Genomic DNA, 13258 nt, shown 5'->3' on the forward strand with positions numbered 1-13258 from the left:
AAACTAATTTAAAGTGCACAGTAGGGCTAGATTACGAGTGGTGCGCTATCGTTTGCACGCACGAAACATCGGGTTTTTGTGAATGTTTGCGCGCAAGTTAAATTCCGCCTGAATTTACAAGTTGAAAGTAAATGCGAATGCGTGAACGCAATCGTAATTTCCACTAGAATGTTTACCATTTAATAGTACAGTTACACTCATAAAAATACAATCTACTAAAAAAAAAAAAAAAAAAAAATTGCAATAAAAAGTTATAAGGGCTCAAAGATATGATATGGGCCAAATGTGCTTTTTGTAAAGAAAACATGAACACGTATAAATATATGTATGTAAATAAATGTATATGTACATATTTCTATACATATGTATATCTGTATTTCTATTTGTGTGTATATATATATATATATATATATATATATATATACTGTATATATATTTACAAACATATATACACATAGAAATACAGATATACATATGTATAGAAATACAACAATCCTGTACTCCTGTTTGCACAAGGTGGCGGCTGTTTTTTTAAAGTCTATGGGGGAATATGATCCTGTGTATGCAAGTTCGCAAAGTCTTTTTTCCTACGCGAGGATGCGACTGCAAGAGCGCAAATATTTTACTTCTGACCTATAATACGTGCAGAACTGGGAGCGCAATGATAAAAAGACGGGACCACTGTGTGAAATAACACTAGTTCTAACATAGTTCACTATATTCCTTTTTGTTTTATTTAAGGCAATAAATCACCTGAAATCAACCACAATTGGAAATACTCTGTGGAGGATATATATCCTTACATTTATATTTATATTTGCAGATACTCACAGGAGCGCAAATTTGCTCTCTACACGTCATCTAGCCCTTATTGTCAAGAAAACATGTTTGCAGCTATAAAAACATTTGGCTAGATTACGAGTTGTGCGTTAAGGTAAAAAAGCAGCGTTAACAGTTCTTAACGCTGCTTTTTACTACCGCTGCTATTACATGTCTTGCAGGTTTAGGGGCACCGCACACTTCTTTGGCCTTACCGCAAAACGACTTACGTAAACTTTGTAAACCCTTTTTTCTATGGGACTTCCATAGCGCCGGTATTACGAGTCTGTCCTGGGAGGCTAAAAAGTGAGCAGTACACCCTCTGCCTCCAAGATCCCTAACGCATTCTAAAGTCAGTAGTTATGAGTTTTATACTACAACGCTGTAGCATAAAACTCATAACTAAAGTGTTACAAAGTACACTAACAGCCATAAATTACCTACCGAGGCCCTCCCGCATCGCAAACACTAAAATTAAATTTTTAACCCCTAATATGCCGCTGCGGACATCGCCGCAACCTACATTATATTTATTAACCCCTAATCTGCCGCCCCTAACATTGCCGACACCTGCATTTTATTTATTAACCCCTAATCTGCTGCCCCTAACATCGCAGACACCTACATTATATTTATTTGCCCCTAATCTGCCGCCCCCAACATCGCCGACACCTACCTACATTTATTAACCCCTAATCTTCCGCCCCCAACGTCGCCACCACTATATTAAATGTATTAACCCCTAAATCTAAGTCTAACCCTAACACCCCCTAACTTAAATATAATTTAAATAAATCTAAATAAAATTCCTTTCATTAACTAAATTATTCCTATTTAAAACTAAATACCTATAAAATAAACCCTAAGCTAGCTACAATATAACTAATAGTTACATTGTATCTAGCTTAGGGTTTATTTTTATTTTACAGTCAAGTTTGTATTTGTTTTAACTAAGTAGAATAGTTATTAAATAGTTATTAACTATTTAATAACTACCTAGCTAAAATAAATACAAATAAAATAAAACCTAACCTAAGTTACACTAACAACTAACCTAACCCTACAATTGAATAAATTCCCTAAATTAAATACAATTAAATATATTAAATTCAGGGCATTTTTCAGGGCATTGCCCCAAAGTAATCAGCTCTTTTACCTGTAAAAACAAAATACAAACAACCACCCCAACAGTAAAACCCACCACCCACACAACCAACCCCCCAAATAAAAAGCTAATTAAAAAAAACTAAGCTCCCCATTGCCCTGAAAAGGGCATTTGGATGGGCATTGCCCTTAAAAGTGCATTTAGCTCTATTGCGGCCCAAAGTTCCTAACCTAAAAAATAAACCCACCCAATACACCCTTAAAAAATCCTAACACTAACCCCTGAATATTCAGTTACCGGGAGAAGTCTTCATCCAAGCGGCAAGATGTCCTCAATGAAGCCGGCAGAAGTAGTCCTCCAGACGGGCAGAAGTTGTCCTCCAGACAGGCAGAAGTCTTCATCCAGATGGCATCTTCTATCTTCATCCTTCCAATGCGGAGCGGCTCCATCTTCAAGACATACGGTGCAGAGCATCCTCTTCAAACAACGGCATCTTCCGAATGAATATCACTTTAAGTGATGTCATCCAAGATGGCGTCCCTTAGATTCCAATTGGCTTATAGAATTCTATCTACCAATCGGAATTAAGGTCGAAAAAATCCTATTGGCTGATTGGATCAGCCAATAGGATTGAACTTCAATCCTATTGGCTGATCCAATCAGCCAATAGGATTGAGCTCACATTCTATTGGCTGATTGGAACAGCCAATAGAATGCCAGCTAAATCCTATTGGCTGATTGCATCAGCCAATAGGATTTATTCTACCTTAATTCCGATTGGTTGATGGAATTCTATCAGCCAATCAGAATCTAAGGGAAGCCATCTATGACATCACTTAAAGTGATATTCATTCGGAAGAAGCCATCGTTTGAAGAGAATGCCCCGCCGGATGTCTTGAAGATGGAGCCGCTCCGTGTCAGAAGGATGAAGATAGAATATGCCGTCTGGATAAAGACTTCTGCCCGTCTGGAGGACCACTTCTGCTGGCTTTGTTGAGGACATCTTGCCGCTTGGATGAAGACTTCTCCCGGTAAGTAAATCTTCGGAGGTTAGTTTTAGGATTTTTTTAAAGGTGTATTGGGTGGGTTTATTTTTTAGGGTAGAGACTTTGGGCCACAATAGAGCTAAATGCCCTTTTAAGGGCAATGCCCATCAAAATGCCCTTTTCAGGGCAATGGGGAGCTTAGTTTTTTTTAGTTAGCTTTTTATTTGGGGGGTTGGTTATGTGGGTGGTGGGTTTTACTGTTGGGGGGTTGTTTTACGGTTAAAAGAGCTGATAACTTTGGGACAATGCCCCGCAAAGGCCCTTTTAAGGGCTATTGATAGTTTAGTTTAGGCTAGGGTTTTTTTTTTATTTTGGGTGGGCTTTTTTTTTATTTTGATAGGGCTATTAGATTAGGTGTAATTAGTTTAAAGATCTGTAATTTGTTTTTTATTTTCTGTAATTTAGTGGTTTTTTTGTGATTTAGCTAATTTAATTTAATTTATTTAATTGTATTTAATTTAGTTAATTTATTTAATTGTAGTGTAGTGTTAGGTGTTAGTGTAACATAGGTTAGGTTTTATTTTACAGGTAAATTTATATTAATTTTAGCTAGGTAGTTATTAAATAGTTAATAACTATTTAATAACTATTCTACCTAGTTAAAATAAATACAAACTTGCCTGTAAAATAAAAATAAACCCTAAGCTAGATACAATGTAACTATTAGTTATATTGTAGCTAGATTAGGGTTTATTTTATAGGTAAGTATTTAGTTTTAAATAGGAATAATCTAGTTAATGATAAGAATTTTATTTAGATTTATTTAAATTATATTTAAGTTAGGGTGTGTTAGGGTTAGGGTTAGACTTAGATTTAGGGGTTAATACATTTAATATAGTGGCGGCGATGTTGGGGGCGGCAGATTAGGGGTTAATAAGTGTAGGTAGGTTGCGGCGACATTGGGGGTGGCAGATTAGGGGTTAATATATATAATGTAGGTGGCGGTGATGTTGGGGGCAGCAGATTAGGGGTTCATAAGTATAATGTAGGTGGCGGCGATGTCTGGAGCGGCAGATTAGGGGTTATTAAGTATAATGTAGGTGTTGGCGATGTCGGGGACGGCAGATTAGGGGTTAATAAGTGTAAGATTAGGGGTGTTTAGACTCAGGGTTCAAGCTAGGGTGTTAGATGTAAACGTAAAATGTGTTTCCCCATAGGAATCAATGGGGCTGCGTTACTGAGATTTATGCTGCTTTTTGGCAGGTGTTAGATTTTTTCTCACCGGCTCTCCCCATTGATGTCTATTGGGAAATCGTGCATGAGCACGTATGACCAGCTCACCGCTGACTTAAGCAGCGCTGGTATTGGAGTGCGGTAAGGAGTACAATTTTGCTCAACTCTCACTTCTTGCCTTTTAACGCCGGGTTTGTAAAAAACGTTAATACCAGCGCTGTAGGTAAGTGAGCAGTGAGAGAAAAATGCTTGTTAGCACCGCACAGCTTCTAATGCAAAACTCGTAATCTGGCCGATTGTAAATTTGTTTCTGAAGGAATTGAAAATATGTCCTTTGCATTATAAATGTGCTTTTATGCCCTCTTATTTTTTTCCATTAAAAATACCCTACAAATCTATTTCCACAAAATTTTGACCACACTTTAAGTGCTTTAGGATGAAATACAAAAGGTTGGCATACATACAAAATGTATAAGAAGAAAAATGATAAGAAAACAATTCAAAAGCAGTTTAAATTATATGTTTAGTGCATCTTTCAAGACTATTAGTTTCATGTTGATATGTGAAGCTCTGTTGCCATAGAAACTGCAGTATATTTGACCTAAACTGTAGTCCCTGATCTGTTAAAACCTCCTTAGGGAACCAACTTAGTAGAATACACCAATTAAAAGTTTAGATAAGGTATATACTTTCATTAAAGTTATTGCTTCAGAGAAGCATACGACATTATATATGATTTTTAATATACAGATATGTTCACTAAGATTGGATTTTTATCACTTTAATTTAGTGTTTCTAGAGAGCAAATGCTGATTTAACTAAAAAATATAATATAGCCTAACTTGTTTTTGTACATTGCATACACCTAGATTACGAGTTTTGTGTTAGAGGCTGTGTGGTGCTAATGAGCAGTTTATGCTCACCGCTCACTTTATGCTCACCGCAGCACTGGTATTACGAGTTTTTACAAACCAGACAAGAAGTGAGCGTTGAGCAAAATTTTGCTCATTACCGCACTCCAATACCAGCGCTGCTTATGTTAGCGGTGAGCTGGTGTAACATGCTTGTGCACTATTTCCCCATAGGAATCAACGGGGAGAGCTGGCTGAAAAAAAGTCCCATTGATTCCCATTAACGCAGCCCCATTGATTCCTATGGGGAAATACATTTTATATCTACACCTAACACCCTAACATGAACCCCAAGTCTAAACATCCCTAATCTTACACTTATTAACCCCTAATCTGCCGCCCCCGACATCGCCGACACCTATATTATAATTATTAACCCCTAATCTGCCGCTCCGGAAACCGCCGCCACCTACATTATACTTATGAACCCCTAATCTGCTGCCCCCAACATCGCCAAACCCTATATTATATTTATTAACCCCTAATCTGCTGCCCCCAATGTCGCAGCCACCTACCTACACTTATTGACCCCTAATCTGCCGCCCCCAACGTCGCCGCCACTATAATAAACATATTAACCCTTAAAACGCCGCACTCCCGCCTTGCAAACATTAGTTAATATAATTAACCCCTAATCTGCCAGCCCTAACATCGCCGCCACCTACCTACATTTATTAACCCCTAATCTGCCACCACCAACGTCGCCGCCACTATACTAAATGTATTAACCCCTAAACCTAAGTCTAACCCTAACATCCCCTAACTTAAATATAATTAAAAGAAATCTAAATAAAAATTCCTATCATTAACTAAATAATTCCTATTTAAAACTAAATACTTACCTATAAAATTAACCCTAAGCTAGCTACAATATAACTAATAGTTACATTGTAGCTAGCTTAGGATTTATTTTTATTTTACAGGCAAGTTTGTATTTATTTTAACTAGGTAGAATAGTTATTAAATAGTTATTAACTATGTAATAACTACCTAGCTAAAATAAATACAAAGTTACCTGTAAAATAAAACCTAACCTAAGTTACAATTACACCTAACACTACACTATAATTAAATTATTTCCCTAAATTAAATACAATTAAATAAAATTATCTAATGTACAAAAAAAACCACACTAATTAACAGAAAATAATAAACAAATTACAAGATGTTTAAACTAATTACACCTAATCTAATCCCCCTAACAAAATTAAAAAGCCCCCCACCAAAAAAAAATAAAAAAGCCCTACCCTACACTAAATTACAAATAGCCCTTAAAAGGGCCTTTTGCTGGACATTGCCGTAAAGTAATCAGCTCTTTTACCTGTAAAGAAAATTACAAATCCCCCCAACATTAAAACCCACCACCCACACAACCAACCCTACTCTAAAACCCACTCAATACCCCCTTAAAAACACCTAACACTAACTCCTTGAAGATCACCTTACCGGGAGAAGTCTTCATCTAAGCCGGGCAAAGTGGTCCTCCAGACGGGCAGAAGTCTTCATCCAGACGGCATCTTCTATCTTCATCCATCCGGCGCAGAGCGGGTCCATCTTCAAGACATCTGACGCAGAGCATCCTCTTCATCCGACGGCTAAGACTGAATGAAGGTTCCTTTAAATGATGTCATCCAAGATGGCGTCCCTTCAGTTCCAACTGGCTGATAGAATTGTATCAGCCAATTGGAATTAAAGTAGAAAAAATCCTATTGGCTGATGCAATCAGCCAATAGGATTGAAGTTCAATCCTATTGGCTGATTGCATCAGCCAATAGGATTGAGCTGGCATTCTATTGGCTGTTAGAATCAGCCAATAGAATGTGAGCTCAATCCTATTGGCTGATTGCATCAGCCAATAGGATTTTTTCTACCTTAATTCTGATTGGCTGATTGAATTCTATTAGCCAATCGGAATTGAAGGGACACCATCTTGGATGACGTCATTTAAAGGAACCTTCATTCAGTCTTAGCCATCGGATGAAGAGGATGCTCCGCGTCAGATGTCTTGAAGATGGACCCGCTCTGTGCCGGATGGATGAAGATAGCAGATGCCATCTGGATGAAGACTTCTGCCTGTCTGGAGGACCACTTCACCCAGCTTGGATGAAGACTTCTCCCGGCTTCGTTGAGGACTTCGGCCCAGTTGGATGAAGACTTCTCCTGGTAAGGTGATCTTCAAGGGGTTAGTGTTAGGTTTTTTAAGGGGGTATTGGGTGGGTTTTAGAGTAGGGTTAGTTGTGTGGGTGGTGGGTTTTAATGTTTGGGGGATTTTAATTTTTTTTACAGGTAAAAGAGCTGACTTTGGGGCAATGCCCCGCAAAAGGCCCTTTTAAGGGCTATTTGTAATTTATTGTAGGGTAGGGCTTTTTTATTTTGGGGGGCTTTTTTATTTTGTTAGGGGGATTAGATTAGGTGTATTTAGTTTAAAAATCTTGTAATTTGTTTATTATTTACTGTAATATAGTGGGGGGGGTTTGTACTTTAGATAATTTTATTTAATTGTATTTAATTTAGGGAAATAATTTAATTATAGTGTAGTGTTAGGTGTAATTGTAACTTAGGTTAGGTTTTATTTAACAGGTAATTTTGTATTTATTTTAGCTAGGTAGTTATTAAATAGTTAATAACTATTTAATAACTATTCTACCTAGTTAAAATAAATACAAACTTGCCTGTAAATAAAAATAAATCCTAAGCTAGCTACAATGTAACTATTAGTTATATTTTAGCTAGCTTAGGGTTTATTTTATAGGTAAGTATTTAGTTTTAAATAGGAATTATTTAGTTAATGATAAGAATTTTTATTTAGATTTATTTTAATTATATTTAAGTTAGGGGGTGTTAGGGTTAGGGTTAGACTTAGATTTAGGGGTTAATAACTTTAATATAGTGGCGGCGATGTTAAGGGGGGCAGATTAGGGGTTAATAAATGTAGCTAGGTGTCGGCGATGTTAGGGACGGCAGATTAGGGGTTAATAATATTTAACTAATGTTTGCGAGGCAGGAGTGCGGCGGTTTAGGAGTTAATATGTTTATTATAGTGGCGGCGATGTCCGGTTCGGCAGATTAGGGGTTAAAATGTTATTTTAGTGTTTGCGATGCGGGAGGGCCTCGGTTTAGTTGTTAATAGGTAGTTTATGGGTGTTAGTGTACTTTTTAGCACTTTAGTTAAGAGTTAATGCTACGGCGTTGTAGTGTAAAACTCTTAATTACTGACTTTAAAATGCGGTACCAGTCTTGACAGGAGAGGGTGCACCGCTCACTTTTTAGCAGACTCGTAATACAGATGCTATGCAAGTCCCATTGAAAAAAGAGGATAAGCAATTTACGTAAATGGATTTGCGGTATTTCCAAGTCTGGCCAAAAAAGTGAGCAGTACACCTGAACCTGCAAGACTCGTAATACCAGCGGGCGTTAAAAAGCAGCGTTAGGACCTCTTAACGCTGCTTTTTAAACCTAACGCACAACTCGTAATCTAGCCGAATGTTTGTTATTTATTTATTTACTGGTGGTATTGACTCTTGAGTTTCTTATTAATGGCCACTGGATGGCCGCAATTTGTATACTATTTGGGCCAGATTACAAGTGGAGCGCTAAATATCGCTTGTGAGCAAGCAAAATTAGCACTCCACTTTGTTAAACCAGCGCATGACAATGTGCGCTGGTATTACAAGTAAATCACAATGCGAACGCGAGCTCGTGTTTGCATTGCTGGAAAGCATTGTGCTCACAAGAGTGTGCTTCCATAGGCTCCCATTGGAGCCTCGTTCTAATGCCATCACAGATGGCATCAGAACCTTGCACAGCAAAGGGGGTAAGAAACTCATCGATGGGCAGCATTTTAAAATATATATATATATGTATATGAATATATACATATATATTTATGTGTTAACACTTTATGAAAAGATGACTCTGATATACAGTCCTTCAAACTTTTGTCAGTAAAATGTATATAAAGAGTCCGGACTTTTTAAATCGTGCAGTATTAGAGTCTTTCACATAATGCAGGCAGTTTAATCATGTATGTTACGTATATATGTGTCAGGGTAAATACTGCTGCTTGTTTTAATCTGAAAGTCCCCAAAGTGTCCCAAATAGTGACTATTAGGGGCCCATTTATCAAGCTCCGGATAAAGCTTGCGGGCCTGTGTTTCTGGCGAGCCTGCAAGCTCACCAAAAACAGCAGCTCCATAACGCTGTCCGCCAGCTCTGAGCCGAGTACGATCGGGTTGACTGACACCCCCCGGGAGTCTGCAGGGGGCAGCATTGCACCAGCAGCTCACAAGAGCTGCTGGTGCAATGCTGAATACGCAGAGCATATTGCTCTCCGCATTCAGCGAGGTATGATGAAGATGAAAAGAAACGCTCACTCACCATGTCCGGTGTATACCAATGCTGCTTGTGTGGTGTCTAGGTACAAATATCATAGTACTTGGAAGTGATCCTTTTTCTGCTGCATTGAGGATTATATTCCTTAGTATTTACAGGTAAATATACTTCAGAAAGCAGCCCTGTGTGTACAGGGAGGATATGCTGGTCAACTTCACATGCCGCAAACTGTGATTGTGAGCGTTATAGAGACAAACTGGTAACGGATGTAGCCCAATACACTCCATTTAAAAATGAGGATAAAACACAAAATTTCTCACCACTAAAGTGGTGAAATAACCAGCTGTCAAATGGGCCGAGTAGGTAAAAAGTTAACTTTTATTTGGTAATGCAGTTAAAAACAATTGATCAAGCAATTGTACAGAGCTATATCACAGCCAGTGAAAACAGCCAGCAACTATACATCTAGTCCAACATGTTTCGTGCCCTAACAGCACTTCTATAGGAACACACAGTTCCCATAGACATCAATGTAAAGGCTCTTTTCAGTGCCATTTTTTTCTAACACCCCACTTCCACAAACTTTAGACCCCAAAAACTTTCTAGTGCAGTTGTTTTTCATTTTAAAAAAATTCAATTTTTTTTAATTAAAAACTATAATGCTCTCTATTTTGAGGGCATTTGGGGCACTTTTACAAAATTAACCAGATATCTAATCTCTGCTTAATTTTCAGAGCGATAAATGCTTCTGCAAGCTTGCGGTAGCAATAACCAGCCACTTGTAATGGCTGGTTAATTATTGCACTCCGGGAAAAATGGACAAATTTACCCGGAGCGTAATAAGTTAGCGCTCCACTGGTAATCTAGCCCTTTGTGTCATTGCAGTGTCAACCTCTTGCTCAACTAACTACCAATATCAGTATCAGGAGTTTTATTCTAGAATACACATTGTGTCACTTCAATATATTTTTTTGGAATAATTTATTTTAATAAATATACAGCTAGATTACGAGTCTTGCAGATTTAGGGGCACCACACACTTTTTTGGCCTTACCGCAAATCAACTTACGCAAATTGCATATAGTCTTTTTTCTATGGGACTTCCATAGAGCCGGTATTACGAGCTTGTCCTAGGAGGCCAAAAAGTGAGCGGTACACCCTATCCCATCAAGATTCGTACCGCATTTTAAAGTCAGTAGTTAAGAGTTTTATGGTACAACGCTGTAGCATAAAACTCATAACTAAAGTGTTAAAAAGTACACTAACACCCATAAACTATCTATTAACCCCTAAACCGAGGCCCTCCTGCATCGCAAGCACTAAAATAAAATTATTAACCCCTAATCTGCCGCTCCGGACATCGCCGCCACTAGAATAAACATATTAACCCCTAAACCACCGCACTCCCGCTTCGCAAACACTAGTTAAATATTATTAACCCCTAATATGCTGTCCCTAACATCGCTGCCACCTACCTACATTTATTAACCCCTAATCTGCCACCCCAACATCACCACCACTATATTATATTTATTAACCCCTAAACCTAAGTCTAACCCTAACACCCCCTAACTTAAATATAATTAAAATAAATATAAATAAAACCTACAATTATTACCTAAATTATTCCTATTTAAAACTAAATACTTACCTATAAAATAAACCCTAAGCTAGCTACAATATAACTAATCATTACATTGTAGCTTTCTTAGGGTTTATTTTTATTTTACAGGCAAGTATGTATTTATTTTAACTAGGAAGAATAGTTACTAAATAGTTATTAACTATTTAATAACTACCTAGCTAAAATAAATACAAATGTACCAGTGATGTCGGGGTCAGCAGATTAGGGGTTAATAAGTGTAAGATTAGGGGTTTTTAGACTCGGGGTTCATGTTAGGGTGTTAGGTGTAAACATAAAATTTGTTTCCCCATAGGAATCAATGGGGCTGCGTTACTGAGCTTTACGCTGCTTTTTGGCAGGTGTTAGACTTTTTCTCAGCCAGCTCTCCCCATTTATGTCTATGGGGAAATCGTGCACAAGCACGTATAACCAGCTCACTTCTGACTTAAGCAGCGCTGGTATTGGAGTGCGGTATGGAGCACAATTTTGTAATTTGTAATACCAGCGCTGTAGGTAAGTGAGCAGTGACAATAACGTGCAAGTTAGTACTGCACAGCTCATAACGCAAAACTCGTAATCTGGCCGATAGTTTCTACTTATTTGCAATATGCAGACAAAATTTTTTACTTAAAGTTGAACTGTACAACTGCAGTAGCGTTTTTACTGCGCAATATGCTATTATTTTTCTTCTAGTGCCTGCCGTTCTCTTATTTTCTTATTCTATTCTCTTTTTTTTTAACACTTCTAATGAAGTTCTGCATCTTCACACTGGAAGTCACAATCTTGGAATTTAAGGGACAATGTACTGTAAAATTAGTTTCCCTTTAATGTGTTTACAATGACTTGTTATTCTAGCTGCAGAGTGTAAAATGTAAGGGAAAATTATATTTTTGTATATTAAACAGTTGTTTGTTAATTGAAACCACAACCCAATGAAATGGGCTGAGATTCCAGGGAGAACAGACCTCATTAGCTTATCTCTATATTATTGACACAAAATCCTCTTTATCCTATCTCAGTATACACAGTTAGAACAATACTTTGGGCTTGATAATCTGAAGTTCTTTGCGCAGATATAAAATGATCCTCCAGCACTGTGAGATCCCTTACAACAGTCTAAAATGGCAGGTTTTACTATACTTTTCAAAGGGGCATTCCCTGCATTTCTGGATTTAAAGGATATAAAAACACAGTGCAATATGGCACTGCATGACATGAAAGTTTTGTTACATTTATACTTTGTGTTTTCTTTGCACTTAAAAAATTGTATTTTATTACATTTAGACTCTGCATAGAGCAGTGCATTTAGGATTGTGATTTTCCAAATTCTGATTATACTTTGACATTTTCTGTGTAACTGTAACAAATTATAATCATCCTTTGTATATTTGTGCGTATATTTTACAAATAGCATTGCATTTTGTATTTGTTTTATGTAAAATAAAACTGACTCACTAATTTATCTTGCCTGCTGTATGCAGGTGAAATTTGATCAAAATTCACAATATACTTATTTAACTAACAATAAAGTAATGTACACTAAACTATAGGCAAATGCAAGGTAAATTGCATTGAACACATTTCAGTTTAATTTGTATTTGCTGTATTTGCTGTAATTTGTATTTCAGTGTCAGGTGTTCACCTGTTGAAGGGAAATAAAACCTAGAATTTTTATTTCACGATTCACGAGCATACAATTTTAAACAACTCTACAATTTACTTCTATAATCTAATTTGCTTTGCTCTTTAGGTAGACTTTGTTGAAAAGCATACCAAGATAGGCTCAGGAGCAGCAATGTACTACTGGGAGCTAGCTGCTAATTAGTGACAGCACATAAATGCCTCTTGTCATATTTAATTGGCTCACCCAATACACACAGGTTCACTGGAGCGAGCCTTGTTTGCCTGGGGCTTCTTAAATGTCATCCAATGTGTTAGCTCCTAGTAGTGCTTTGTTGGTCCTTAAACAAATGAAACCAAGCGAAAGAAGTAGATTTCAGAAAGTTGTTTAAAATTGAATGCTCTATCTGAATCATGAAAAAAATGGTTTGCATGTGTTAGTTAACTTTATTCTCCCCTGTTAGATTCTGTATCCAAAAGAGCTTCATTACTTTCTATGAGCCCAATGATCAAAGATTCTGCTTGGATGGAAATTAAATTGCAGACTTCACAGGGGCTGAAATCAAGAAAAAGGACAGAAGCCTGAAAGTTCAAGAGAGATAAGAGATGACTTCCATAGAAAGTAATC

The sequence above is a fragment of the Bombina bombina genome, chromosome 4 (assembly GCF_027579735.1).
Source record: "Bombina bombina isolate aBomBom1 chromosome 4, aBomBom1.pri, whole genome shotgun sequence".
In the NCBI taxonomy this organism is placed as follows: domain Eukaryota; kingdom Metazoa; phylum Chordata; class Amphibia; order Anura; family Bombinatoridae; genus Bombina; species Bombina bombina.